This window comes from Xyrauchen texanus, chromosome 3, assembly GCF_025860055.1.
Source record: "Xyrauchen texanus isolate HMW12.3.18 chromosome 3, RBS_HiC_50CHRs, whole genome shotgun sequence".
NCBI classification, from domain to species: Eukaryota; Metazoa; Chordata; class Actinopteri; order Cypriniformes; family Catostomidae; genus Xyrauchen; species Xyrauchen texanus.
Genome location: NC_068278.1, coordinates 21302746 through 21318076, shown reverse-complemented (window position 1 = coordinate 21318076; position 15331 = coordinate 21302746). Strand labels below are relative to the sequence as shown.

The window sequence follows — 15331 nt, the reverse complement described above, 5'->3', positions numbered from 1 at the left end:
TTTCAAGCTCTTGGTAGCCAATGATTAAACACAAACGAAATTGTAGCTGGAACAAACCATGTTTATCCTCACTACAAGTGAACCTGTATTTAATGTTATCGGGGGTCATATTTTTGTCCATGTTGGTATCTGCCTAATTCGACTAGCTTCTTCCATGTGGCAGATGAAGTAGCACCAAAACACTAGTTTAAATGGATGCATGACCAACAACAACCACAACAAAAAAATGTCATGTGTTTTATTCCTCCATTTTAAAAGTTAATATACCTATTAATTATGCTAAACTACCTATGTGCAATAATATATTTAGTTTTATTGTGGCATAAAACCATATTTATTTTTTTTCCTTTCTGTCCACAACCCCATAAGAACAGACCCAACAGTGGAGAACCACTGCGCTAAACCATGAAACACAAAGCTAAACTACCTACTGATTCTGCTGAGGTATTTACTGTACCTGTTATGTCTTTTTTAAACAATGACCAGACAGAACACTAACAGTGTTAATCTTCAGATAAAAAAAAAAAAAAAAAAAAAAAAAAAAAAGCAGCAAGCAGCAATTATCAGGGGCAAGCAAAGGAATGGCAAATATGAGTGATTTTAGGCAAACTGCTTGAAAAGCAACGAATAGAATCACTTGTAATATAATACACAATGTTCTTGGTATCAGCCAAGGAGTCTATAAATGACAATAGAATAAAATAATCAAAAGTTATTAGCATTTTTAGAAACATCATGATTTGATTACAAAATAAGTCTTGGAATCAGCATGATACATCTTACTGTATTTCAATTTTATGATCAAAATAATAAAAATAACTCTCAGACAGAAGTCTTTTTTTTTAGGTCTCTTTGTTCATTTCACAGTCAAATTGATAAAACATTTAAATACAATACATTAACATTGACATGTATTCCTTATTGACAAGTTTTTCTATTTTAGTTTTCATTAGACAGTAAGTATACTGAAGAGCTAGTTTCGCCCGTTAACTGGCACTGTCCCGTATATGGGACATTTTTTTTGCGAGGTTTTTTTATGTTTATTGGACTATATTACCTTCATATCCAACTTTAATCTTGACCAATTTTGAAAGCTACAAGTCTCTAACTTCAAAATATGCTCACTGTTTTGTGATCAGAATGACATCATTACAGTAATGCATTAAAATACTGAAAGAGTGGATTTTAAAACATGCAATATGAGGGCGGTATTTGATCCAATCAATGATGGCAGGAAATGAATGGGGTCTTTGGATCATTTATAATTTTATTTAGTGGTGTAAAAAAACTATTATATAATTCATGGCAGAAAAATATTATATGTTTGTTAGAAATGTGAATAATTACTGGCTTCCACTGCTAACAATACTTACACTGTAACCATGCATTATAAATGTAATTCTAATAATTATAATCTGTAATTAATTTTAGATATTATTTTGCAATAAAATGTGTGGTTTGAGTTTTTTTTTTTTTTTTTCTGAATGTACTTTTATTCACTCTTGCCCTAATGGAGTTCTGATTTCATGCTGTGGCCACTTTTGGTACTGTGCCTAGTAATTGTTTGATAAATATGGTATTTTATAATAAATTTTATTAATTCTCTGTAATTTTTTTGGGTGCCACATACCCTTTTTTTAATAAATAAAATGTAAGTTTAGTTCATTGCATTTTCATTTCAAGTAACTTAAACTCCTATAACTTTTTTTAATTAACTTAACTAACTGATTGCACAATAATCTCCAAAGTGTTTTCTTTAAAAATAGTCAAACATTAGGTCTGTAGACCCAGACATTTCAGAATGACAGGGATTTAAATCTGAGTCACTCTTGGAACAATGGAACTTTAATGTCATCTTGTTGCCACATTTGGTACAGCATCTACAATAATTCTAAGAAATTTGGTATTTATAACTTATTTAATTGAAATTTGGGACACAACTTTAAAATATGGCTTAAAGTTTCTATAATTTTTTGGCCATCACATATATTACATATATTTTGTAATAAATGAAATACAATTTTAGTGCATTGCATTTTCATTTAAATAAACTTAAACTTATATAATATTTTTTTAAAGGAGACCTATTCTGCCCCTTTTTACTAGATGTAGTATAAGTCTCAGGTGTCCCCAAAATGTGTCGTTTCAGCTCAAAATACCCCACGGATCATTTATTATACCATGTTATAAATGCCTCTTTTTGGGTGGAATCAAAAACACGCCAATTTCTTGTGTGTCTCTTTAAATGCAAATGAGCTGCTGCTCCCCGCCCCTTTCCGGAAGAGGGCTGTGCCTTTACAGCTCATGCTTCGGTTAATACAGCAACAACATATTAGAACCTTTATGACTGACAGCGTAAATACCGGAGTTCAGGCAGGGCTGGACTAGGAAGAGAACTCGGTCTGGGATTTCACATAGCAACTGGCCCAAAATTTGAGTGTCACTTTACAGCAGAAACGAAAAACATTCATTTTGACACACTGTTGATGAATGGAAATATAAGAAAGAGGAGTGGGTGGACCTTTAACATTGTAGGGTGGTTGTGTACACACTGCCGACTCACATTTTTGTACAAACACCATGTAAAAGTGAATTTTGTATAATATGTCCGCTTTAAATTAACTGATTTAACTTGCACAATAATCTCCCAAGTGTCTTCCTTAAGAAGATAATAAAATTAGGTCACTAGTCTCAAGCATTCAAGAGTAACAACCATTTAAAGTTGAAAATGTAATTGTCTGGTAAATGCTAAAAAAGGGCAGTGCAAGTTAAGGGGACAGTATACCGAACATTTGTTGTTTTGAATTAAGAGCCGACTGAGAGTAAAGAACTGCTGTACAGTTAGTCATATGTACATTTATTAATGTTCTAGGCTGTGTTTCCCAAAAGCATCGTTATTGTAAGTTGATCGTAGGTACCATAGGCATAAATGGTCTTTACGAGCAACTTGGGCTAACAATACATTTGGTTAACACAGCCCTGAATGATTCATTCCTTCAGTTGAACGATCTATCAACATGCATGTTTGTGAGTAAGAGTGAATTATTTAAAGAGGCGAATCAATAGAGTATTTTTTTAATTTCAGTACATTTAGTACAATGAGTAAAAATAATTTTGTTATTATTTTATGGTAAATGTTTTTATTTATTTATTTATTTATTTTTTTGGGTGTTGTTACATTCACTTTTCTCTGTAAGATCACAACAACTTTTGATTAGCATGCTCTGAAGATGACCTTAGCAACATTTTGTGAAAATGTGATTATCGCTGTGAGAGGCGATAGGCTGTGAGTTTCATAAAAGTAGGTTTTCAATTAAATTAACAATGGCCGACAGAAAATGTGGCCAACTAATGACAAATGTGGTAATGTTGAACAGCTTGACCAAAGGAATCTATCAATAACAATGTCATTACAATTGACCACAAGGTGGCGCTGTCCTGAAACCTGTTGAGCACGTTCAGGGTATTGTACCAATGACACAAACTGCGTTTCTTAATAATACGCCAATGCGTTTATGAAATACAGCATTTTACAACATAATTCCAAATGGCCGACATAGACAAAATTGGTATCATTCGACACGGTATGCCCCACAGAATCTACAGAATCCAGTTTCGTGATTTTAGGACAAACTGTTAAGAAGCTATAAGAATATATAGCAAAAATATATATTTTTAATATCTCCTGAACCGTAGGGGCACTTTGCTGAAATGCTGCAGGTCACCTCAGGGTATGATGGCTATGAGACATACTGAGTTTTGTCACAATCTGTCAAAGCATTCTGGAGAAAAAAACTCAAATCCAATTTGTCAAGTTCTTCGTTGAATTTGTTGAAGTGCCATTTTTGTCCTGAGTGTCTCCAGATTACATGCATATTTCTGTGCAAATAGGACGTAAGGCCTAGGACAAGTTCTAAAAATTATGTTTTTCGGACATTTCAAAATGCCAGAAAATATAGTTGGGCGGAAATTGAAACACTGGTATGCTTTCAATTCGGTATGAGCTCAGGAATCAGGGAATCTTTTTGTCTCTAGGATTTACAGTTCAAAAGCTATTAGCATAAACATGATTGAAAGGTTGAATTGTTGCTTTGTTATCACTTCTGCCTGTCCTCTACCTGTTTGCAAAATTTCATAACTTTCCTGTGAATGGTTCTATGGGCTGCCATTGGAAACATATACAGAATAATAATAATAATAATAATAATAATAAATAGCAAAATTAACATAAACAATAGGTGCCTATGCACCTTCGGTGCTTGGCCCCTAAAAACGTAAAAGCAAGCAGTGTAATGATATTTTATCAGAGAAAAAAATATGCACTTTAATCAGTCAAGATGAAGCAAAATATGTTCCAGTGTACAGGGAGGTCTGGTGTATGTATGTTTCTACTATGTACTGTGTATTGTGTCTGTATATATTCTAAGTATGTGGGTGTCTACGAAAAGAGGTACTGCTAATGTGTGTGTGTGTGTGTGTGTGTGTGTGTGTGTGTGTGTGTGTGTGTGTGTGTGTGTGTGTGCACGTGGTTGTGTGCTTTCAAACGTCAATGTCAGGCCAAACCTCCCCTTTTCTGCACAGAGACTAGCTGTAGTTTTTTAGTTTTTTTTTTAAGATGGGCTCTCAGCAGAGACGTTTTGTTTAAACTTTCTGAGGCACTCATACCATCTTTTCAGTCACAACTCTTAGTTAGACGAGAAAAAAGGGGGACCAATGGCCTAATGAATGTGACGAAACAGCTCGCCTATCAGTTATCTGTTTCTAAAGCTCCGTCTCGCCTGCCGCAGGGAAAGAACTCCTGAACCCAACAAAAATGAGCCTGTGATACCCCGTTACTGAAAGGCAGACCAGCACCAGACAGTCAAAATTAATGAAAATATATAACAATCTGAAATTAACTTCCCATAGCCACCAGCTACATTTAAACCAGGAGTTGAGGAGAAGAGAGTGTGAGTGAGAGAGTGTGTGAGAGAGAGAGAATTACATCTTCAGAACCTCCTCACACACACTTTTATAGACGCATACACAGACTAACAAAAAGAAAAGTGTTGAACTCCTCAAACACTTTTTTGAGTGACAGTTCAACCTGCAAGTTATATTTTGGCCTGCAAAATGTTCAGACTCTCAGTTTCTATGAAATCATTTTTAATTATTTTATTTTTATTATTTAACTTCTCTGCTATTATTTTAATTATTCCTCTGATGATAAAAAAGCTGAGAAATAAAAACGCTAAAGCAAACAAAGTTTTTTTAAATACTCTCCACATCAAAACTAATAGCCAAGTGCCATAGCTGTTTTAGAAGTACACAGCAATTATATTTTAATTGATATAAATCCCATAAGTATACATACCAGTTCAGCTCAAAAAGAACTGGAATAATTAGCATTCAAATGAACAAAAAAGTAGCATTGTCGTACAATGCGTTTATTGATGGTTGACAGCGCCATTCTTATTAGTATACTTAGTATACTATCTGATTAGCACAATATCTATTATTATGGCCCATTACTAGGTATGTTATTACAGAGAAAGCACATGCCACCCAAGCACGAAAAGACAAAGTCTGGATTTTGCTAGGAAAGGGAATCAACATACTAAATAGACCAAGAGTGACCTTTCCACCTTATACACAACTTACAGCAGAATTATCTTTTTAACTATTTAACCGCTGTCAGCGATTTGTCAGATTGTGGTAATTACCACATAAGCTGAGGACATTATATTTTTTATAAAAATAAATAAATGCATAAAAGAACAATATATATATATATATATATATATATATATATATATATATATATATATATATGGATCCACAGAAGACATTAATATGCATATAAAGGTAAGGACGAATGCAGTGATTATGTTGTCAGTTGTTAATTTTTCCTTCTGTGGTTTTCAGTTTATGATAATAAAAACAAATTTTTGACGGTTTTTTGTTCTTTGTCGGGTTTTACACCTCTGAATGTGTAGAGCGATATTCACGGAGCTTGCAAATCAAGATGTGACAATTATAGATATAATATAAAAACAAATTGCTACTCTGCTGAATAACGGCATAACAAAGCATTACAAGAGCATGAACTTGTGGTGAATCCTTGAAGTCAAATTAGTTTATTTATTTTGGAATAAAATGTCACAAAATAAAGGAAATAAAATGTATAATAAAGATAAAGAGTGAATTTGAATTGAGTTAGAAAGAGAATAAAAAAAAGGTAATGTGGTAAACTGTCCTTCTTAACTGTAAATGCAGATTGGAAAAGTGAGTGGAGAAACCTTATTCTCCACAAACACCTACACTGCTCTCACTGACTTAGGTCTTTGCAAAAGCAGTTACAAAGGATAAGCAGTGCCCCCTAGTGTTTTCTTCAATGTGCAATTATTCCAAATCAAGAGAGACAGAGAGAGAGAGAGAGAGAGAGAGAGAGAGAGAGAGAGAGAGAGAGAGATGAACTGAATTGAGTTCCAGGGGATGTGGCATCATATTGAAAAAGCCTGAAGAGAAGGAGGGAGAAAAATGAATGCAAAAAGGGGGGCAAAATTAACGTAAAAGGTTATCCAATGAGGGATGAGTTACCTGCAGGTGTATAAATTATATTTGGAAGAATATGGATATTACCATGATAAGAAATAGGCAGTAGTAAAAAATTTTTTCTTTAAAAAACTATAAATTCTGTCATTATGTACTCAGCTCTAGTTCTCATTCACTTTCATTGTATGTAAAAGAGTGGCCGGGTATTATTCAAAGTCTCACCTTTTGTGTTCTAAGGAGGAAAGAAAGTCATAAGGGTTTGGAACAACAATGAGGCTCAAAAGCAATGACAAAATGTTCATTTTGGGGTAGAATATTTATTTGAGGTGAGTGAGAGAGAGAACGAGTAAGAACAGGATACCTGAAGAATCCCTCAATGAGATCAGTGCTAATAGAACAGTAATACGCTCGCTCACATTCTGATCTGCAAACACTTCACTTCCCTCAATGCTGATTCAATCACATACCTCAAATTAATAACCATCATACTCCAATGAGGGCCTACTTCTCACATACATTGCTGAGTAGGTCCATCTGATCTGCATAGCCCATCACACTTTTATTGCCACTAAGAACCCAAAGGCATCTGCAGTGGAATGCAACCACATACCACCGCCACACTTCTATGCCTTAAGATGATATCAAAAGAACACCACGAGGTGTTGATGCTCCCTTTACCATCTCTCTCTCCAGTATTTCATGCAATCCATCATAATTCACAGCACATAAAACATTTAAATGCCACATAAAACAGTTAATCTCTTCAGTGTCTGCTTCCTGGTCTTAAAAATTAAATATGTTTTACCCAAGGTACATAACTAAAATATAAAGTAAAAGAAAATGGTCTCGTAAAAGATTCAAATGCAACTCATCGTGCCTCCCTACATGAGCAAAGCAGAGGCAACAGATGAGAAGTCCACGATAGTGCTAGTGACTAACCAAACACGCACGCCAAGAACATCTTCTATCTCTCTCTTACATGTAGTGTTGGGAAGCATGATTCATTTGAGTGAATCAATTAGTTCTGAAAGATCAAGTTTAGAAAGAAAAAAAAAAACATGCACTTTCTTCTCATTTTCAATATTATACTTAATATATAGATAAATGCATTTTCACATTTAGTTTTCCAGCCAATTACACAAATTTGAGGGATTTTGAGTTTTAGTAACTGTATTTTGTGTGTATACACTACATTCACATTGCTACTTTGTAGTGGAAAGAAGCTTACTTTGTAACCACTTCAAATTGTGAGTAGCTTGCCACACTATAGTTTCAATGTAGATTATTCAACACTGCTCTGGAGATTCTGAGTGTTTACATATTTTAAATACCCAGAATGCTTTATTATGAAATCTGACCTGAACTGTTTGACTGCTTGAGTGCAATGAGAAGATGACGCTATAAAATACACTGACATTCAATCAGTTTTAAAACACATAAGGAGGGAACATCAGAATGAGAGAGGAAAAATGAGAAATAGGAAGGTAAGCACAAAAAACACACATAAAGGAGGTAAAACATCTGAACAGATTTCAACTTCCTCTAAAGGTGTAGAGTTCAGTGGCATTTGTACAGCATTGTGGCTTTATTTTGGTGGAGTAATTTTACAGATTTTTTGGCCTTGATTAGGGGATTTTATTCTCAAGAAAGCTCAACTTGCAGCAATTTGGGTTTTGTATTGAGCCTGAAAAAGGTCATAATTACAACTTTTGTACCAAATCTGAATGAAATCCCGTCTCCATCAACATTACATTACATTTAGTACACTACACATGATGCACTAGTTTGAAAAGAATGCGGTTCTACACCATTTTGTAAACTTCTCTAATCAAAAAGCTCCTCATTCGTGTTTAGAAGGTACACGATGATTGGCCCAAGTCGCATTTGCTGCTTCTAACATTAAGGTTAAAGTTAGGATTAAGAGTAGGTTTAAGGCTAGGGGAATGTGTAGGGTTTCTATACGACTCAAAATAAACAATAAACATTATGTATTTATGTAGAATAAGACTTTGCAAGATTGAGGGTTCCATTGTACACATGACCCAGCTGCAAGGACGACAGGGGTTGGAAGGGTTATTGCATTTTTAGCTAGAGCCTAGCTATATATTAGCAACTGACTTGCTTTCCAGAAAAAAAAGAAAACATGCATACTGTAGCATTTGGACCAATCAGACACACAATTATTCATTATTTAATGAATAAGCCAACAGATGTCTCAAGACTGCAACAAGCAAAGGTCCAAGTAGGCCAACGCAGGCTACGTTATGTCTGCTCCCCCACTGATCATTATCAAGCCTAAACGCTGTCTTTGCTGACACTGGACCAGCAAATAGTGGACCCCTAGTGACATTCCAAGCAGGGATAGGTTGGCTGCATGCTAGAGCAAGGAATGCAGAAAGATCGATTCACTCCTTTCCCACATAGAAAATAGACATAAAGCCCAGAACACAGACCTTCCTTGATTCATGTATAAACAAACTGTAAATGAACATGTATATCCCCAAGACATTGTGTATAGGATCATTACTGTCTTGTAAAGTGTATTTTTTATTTATTTACTGTATACTGTTTTTATGCATGCCGTATGACAGGACTAGCAGCTAATGTAAAATTATTTAGTATCATGTTTCCTACCAAATGAATCCTTGTGTGACAACCTGCACAATGGTATATATAATTCTGACATCATGCATTGTATGCTTGCTATATTAATCAGAGCATAAAGGGGCTTAATCTAACCCCAAACATGCAAATGAGTCAGCTTCCAAACAAAGGAACATTTCCCGCTTGGAAATTGCATGTTTCTCATTGGTCAAGCCAGACTCGAGAGGAGGGACCTCCAGCAGAAGTTAAAAGACACGTCCCACCTCTTACTATCGCTCTTTCCCCTGGATCTCACCCCTGACCCTCTGCTGCCGGTCGTGCTGAACATGAGGTTACAGGCTGGCAGGCCTCAACACCTCAAGCCATGTGCAACTACCTGGACCATAGAGTCAATGAACACCAGAGTTCATCCTAATTTCTTCATTCAGCATGGAAGAAATTGATTGCAAATTGAACACCATCAACTCGAGGAACCATCAAGGCGTTCTCCTGCGACTGCCTCCGGGCTCTCTCAACAGCCCAGGCAATTGCAAGTATCATACCAGTAGCTAACTGAACCTATGTTTAGTATCAGAGGTAAACCCCTTTGTAACAAAAGGTGCTTTTTAAATTAAGAGCTTGATGGTTCTCTCTCAGATGGTCAAAATGACTTGCACAATAATAACTCAAATAGCTTTCATAACAACATTTCCCCCTTTCTGCTCCGGTTTCATTTTATTTTCACTTTTCTCTTTCCCACGTATGAGTGATTCGTGTGTATGTTTTTGTTTTGATTAGTTATGTGTTTGAATTTTAGTTAAATAAACTTTTGTGTACATTCTTGTGAGTTGATTCTGGTCTGCTTGTAAATCAATGTAAATGTAACAATTCGATCTAAGCTCCATGCTAAGAAAGAGTTATTTTTGTGTGGCCATGAAAAATATCCTTTCTGAGAATTGATAGACGATCAATACTGAGTGTTCGCTGGATGAACAGATAAATTGATTGTAATGTTAATTCAGCTACATCAAGTTGATTCTATTAAACGATCCAAATGTTCATAATTATAACGAGTTATGATTCATTATTCATGTTTCCCTTTTAATGACATGTTGACTGTGGAATATTTTGATAAATAATCTTGTCCATTTTTTCTAAAAGATTTCACTTCAAAGCTATACCTATACATGTAAAATTATTGTCAATAAGTCATGAGAATAATATTACTCCAATAAGAGAATTAATCATAATTCTCTTATTAAAGCTAATTTCCTACAGTAGAAATTGTGAGCTGATACAACAAGACTGGTATTACGATTTTAATGGTGGAGAATTTATTCAGACAAATAATCTAGTTATTTGTCATATATCTAAATTATGACATCTGATTCCATTATAAATTTCCTTACATAGTAATGTAGAAATAGGACCTTTTAATTTAATTCCTAGCTCACACATACTGTTTCCCTTACAAATAACGGTAATGTACAGGTCACTTTAACCCGTTCAGTGAGCATTTATCAAACCCCTAAATACGCTACAACACTATTGTTGTAGCCTAGTAGCTGGCTCGTTAAAACGAGTCTAGACTCATTTTAACATTAGCCCCAACAAGACAAGTTGTAGTTCTGTACTGATCTGTAATGATCAGTGGCCCTGTGGCATAATGACTATATAAATATTAAGACATCAACTTAATGTTCGACTTTATCTGGCTATGTATCTATGGTGTTGATGGCAGTTTTTTAAACGTCCAGGATTCTTTTCAAAACCCTTTGTTAACTATTAATTTAAAAGGGCAGTTTGGTATTGAAAAAGTAATTAAAACTTGTTATTAAGAAAACAACAATAAAGACTGTTTATCATTCAACCCATTTTTGTAATGTAATTTAATATACCATGATAAAAGCTTGAAGAATTGTCGTGACATGAAAATTTGATACTGTCATATACCTAAACATGGCTAATTATATTGGTTGCAACAGCAACCATGAAACAACAAAGCACTGTTAAACATTTCACATGAAAAAAGGTTAGTCATTCACAAGCCTATTTTTGATAGTAATGTAAAAACACAATACTAATTAAAAAAAAAATTCTCTACATTTTTAAAAAAACATTTTATTAAAATTCATTATCATTTATTATTGCTCAACCATTGTAAATATGTATCTTTAAGTACACATTGTCATATGAACATCCAATCAGTAAATAGATCGGGGTGCTCGTGCTCATTACGTCAATTGCAAGACAAGCACTAGTAGATCTCATTCACATGTTAAAATGAAAAGAGAGTAAAGAGAACACATAATGAGAATCTTGAAGATCACTTTATTTATTTCCTCATTCCGCCTCACAAGTGCTCAGATTTCCAAAATGTAGGATTAATGAGGAAAGCTCTACCTGATTTGTTTTGGTTAGGTTTAGGGGTAGGGTTGGGTTATAGTTTCTCCAACCAATCAGGTAGTGCTTTCCTGATATTACCAAATCACCCAATCAGGTATCGCTTTCCACATTAATTTAAATAATTCTTCCCCTGTCATCCTACATTTCAAAAACTCACCCCAACGTGTTCTTTGTGTGTGTGTGTGTGTGTGTGTGTGTGTGTGTGCTTTGAGAGCGCTCATGGTAATGCAAATAATGCACCTGTGTGACGGTTAAATACCTTTGCGAGGTATTAAAAGAAGCACAGTCAACAATCTAAAGTGTTATATATAAAAAAACTAAAATAAAAATAATTAAAATAATGATGAGACTGCTACAGGAGATGTGGGCTGAGCTTTATTATTTTTATTGTTTTATTTTTTGGCTCGTGCTTCCCAATGCCTTGCTCTTCTCTTGCGTTCTCAGATACAATTCAGTCCATGATCCAGAATGATGACTCCTAAGTTCCAATCAGACTAATTTTAAAGCAATAGAGCAATAATGTAAATTAACTAATTATTGTCAACATATTATTGTGCGGTTCCTAGTCTTTAACTCTCATAACATCCAATCCACAATCTGGCAAATCAGCTAAATAAAAAAATAAAAAAACAATTAAAAGTGTGTTGTTGCATATCCGTTGTGCCGTTGCACACATATCACACAAACCTCCTTAATATGTGTTCCTGTACATGATTTTTACACACACACTATGGTGCTCCACACACTGTATAAAACCCACATTGAACTGAAAATACACATGGTAAATAAATGGTAAATGATCTGCACTTATATAGCGCCTTTTTAACCATTGCAGTATTCAAAGCGCTTTACACTGTGTCTCATTCACCAATTCACACACACACATTCACACACCAATGACGGCAGAGCTGCCATGCAATTGGGAGCAACTTGGGGTTCAGTGTCTTGCCCAAGGACACTTCGGCATGTGGAGTCGTGTGGGCCAGGAATCGAACCGCCGACCCTGCGATTAGTAGACAACCCGATCTACCACCTGAGCCACAGCCGCTCCACATCAAATGACCTCTACTTCACTCTGGTTCCCCTCAGTCTAGCCCACTGAAGACTATTCAAATCAGTGGCAAAGTTTCTTCCTCTACTCTCCTCTCTCCCACCCTCCTTCCTTCTGCAGGTCGGAAAGGATATGTTTGAGGTGAACTCTGCATAGCACCATCTCAGAAAAAAAAAAAATAAATATCAAAGTGATCAATGTGGGAAGGAGAGGCATGCGAGGTGAGGTTCCCTAGGACAGGCCAATCAATGCGTGAAACCTTGCCCAGGGCCCTTATGTAAATAGAGGCACGTCCGGTAACCCCCGGAGCCAACATGTGCATCAGATCAATGGAGTGCTGCATTAAAAACCTTTAAGCTATATCAGATGCCTGCCCACTAAATATGTAATGATGAACCCCTTAAGATTTCACAGTGAATTCTTTAACTAGCAGAAGAGACGCAGGTGGGGAAGAGTGATAAACCGGTTTGAACATTAAGTTTAATGTAAAATATTTTTAATTAAAAACAACAACAACAACACAATCTCAGATGATCTCTATTCAGCTGTTTTTGAATGGAAAACTTGTCCTATGTGTATGCACTCTAATCCTCTTAAGATTTTTGAGTACTGTCACTGCCTCAGACTGAATGTCACAGCATACAGTGTTCACGTAAATTGCTGTCTGATGAACTGAACCACAAGGTACCACAGAAAATAATGTAATCACAAAACAAAAAATCATATCCGATTTTTGACAAATGTGCGTATAGTTATTGCCTTATTTCAATTTGTGTTAAATACTTTGTAAGTAATTATTGTGTTATCGTGATAACTCATCTTCAGCTGTCACTTCTGAGTACTCACACATGTGCCCATCACTACCACTTAATGCAAATGACACAAAGATGGTTACAGATCACAACCTTATGTGCACTTGTAAAATTACCACACATATCATTTTTGACCTTTAAAATTAGGTTGAAATATTCCAAATTCTACCAGGACATACCAACTACAACAGAATCATAAAACAACAACATAAAGGCTATTTAACATTAGCATGGGATGAAATTAATTGTCAAACAGATGCTTGAAATATGTCTGTCAAACATGACAGAGCTCATCATGGATGTTCAATGGCTTATTGTAATACATAATTGCATATTCTATTAGGCGCTTCTATAGCGATATGCATTCACATGCAAATGGTTTCGTCCAGGTGAACCACACAGAAGACAACAGACAATAAGCAGGCATAACAAACACTATGTCAGCACAGACACATAAACACTCGCACACACGCAGCAATCTCAGAGTTGCACATCAAATCAAAGTCTCTTCTCGCTTTTAAATGTATTCTGGACACACACAAACACACACGCATTCCTGGAGTGTGTCTTATCATTGGTGCGAAGATAGGCACACGACATATGAATTTATTCCTCTATCCATGTTTATGCCCTAAATAAGCCACAACACACATAAATAACAAATAAGCCACAACACAATGGAATTAAGTGACACGGTTCCAGAATTTGTGCCAGCTCATACTGTTGTTTGTTTTTCTCTCTCTCACAGGTGGAGCCAAGATGCGTGATCAGCGTTTCCATGGGAATGCTTTTCATTGTCGGGGAGGTGCTTATCACAGCAATGATTTACACGCCCGTTCCACCTGCTTCACTCTGATTGCACTCCCTACTTATTCCTTGAGTTTCCCCTCTTTCTTTGCCAGTTTATTGTTTGCTGTCAATAATTTTGTATATATATTTTTAAAATAACAGGAAGAGAATACTATACACATGAGCAGGAAAACACATTGTTAACAGTATAACACAATTAAATCACAGTAAAAATCAAATTACAAAACCAGCAGCCACAAAGTATACACCCAAAAGAAAATTTAAACATACACCATCCCAGTATCATCAAAAACTCTCAAAACAAATATTGTGATGGCATAATCATATATGTAGTATGGAATTTGCATGGTATTTTAAGGTACTTTAAAGAACACATGGTACATATCTGGTGTATGCAGACACAGTAGAATGGAAAGGGAATTATTCTCCACACATACTGAACCCCCCCTTCATCCCCGCACCCCTTTTGTGACCATGTTCCAGTAACACACCGGCAAATTGATATCAATTAAAAGCCACATGAAAACGGCTTCCATTCTCCAATAACAATCTGTCTGCGCTAGATTGCTCATCAATTAGTTTTTTTTTTTTTTTTTAAACAAACAAAAATGAATGACAAAATGAGCCGGAAATACATAAATAAGCCACTGACAAGATGCAGTCAAAGCTCTCTCCGGTGAATCCTTCCCAATGGAAGTCCAGAAGGGAAAAATTGGGTTTGATATGGCCCATCATAAATCAAATAAATTAATAATTAAATGACAAAAAAACAGCACAAACAGGCAGATAAAAGAAAGCAATGACAGGAAGGAGGAAAAATGACAGAAGACATCCCACAGCGGGGATTTTTTTTTTTTACAATGTTGATTGTCAGGACCTCTTTTCAGGCAACATAAATGAGTTACACACACAATGTGCAGGTAGAAGCTAGAAAATGAAGGGGTTTGGAAAGACTTTGTTCTTAATCACGGTGCCCAACAGAATAATTTTCCCACAATGCTAAGGTCCAAAGAAAGTCTTGGTCTAATAATGCGGCTGTTCTTTTAGTGAGAAGTGAATCAATTTAAGTCCAATCAGGATTTGAGCCCAGTTCAGATCTGATGTCCAGAGCACAAACAGAGATAAACAAGTCTGA

The 15331-nt window shown here is 35.5% G+C and overlaps 1 protein-coding gene across 2 annotated transcripts in view; it reads right to left on the bottom strand.

Moving 5' to 3' along the window:
- LOC127629933 (cotranscriptional regulator FAM172A homolog) overlaps positions 1–15331 on the bottom strand; it is a 233937-nt gene that overhangs the window by 86363 nt on the left and 132243 nt on the right. The gene's annotated exons all lie outside the window — the stretch shown is intronic.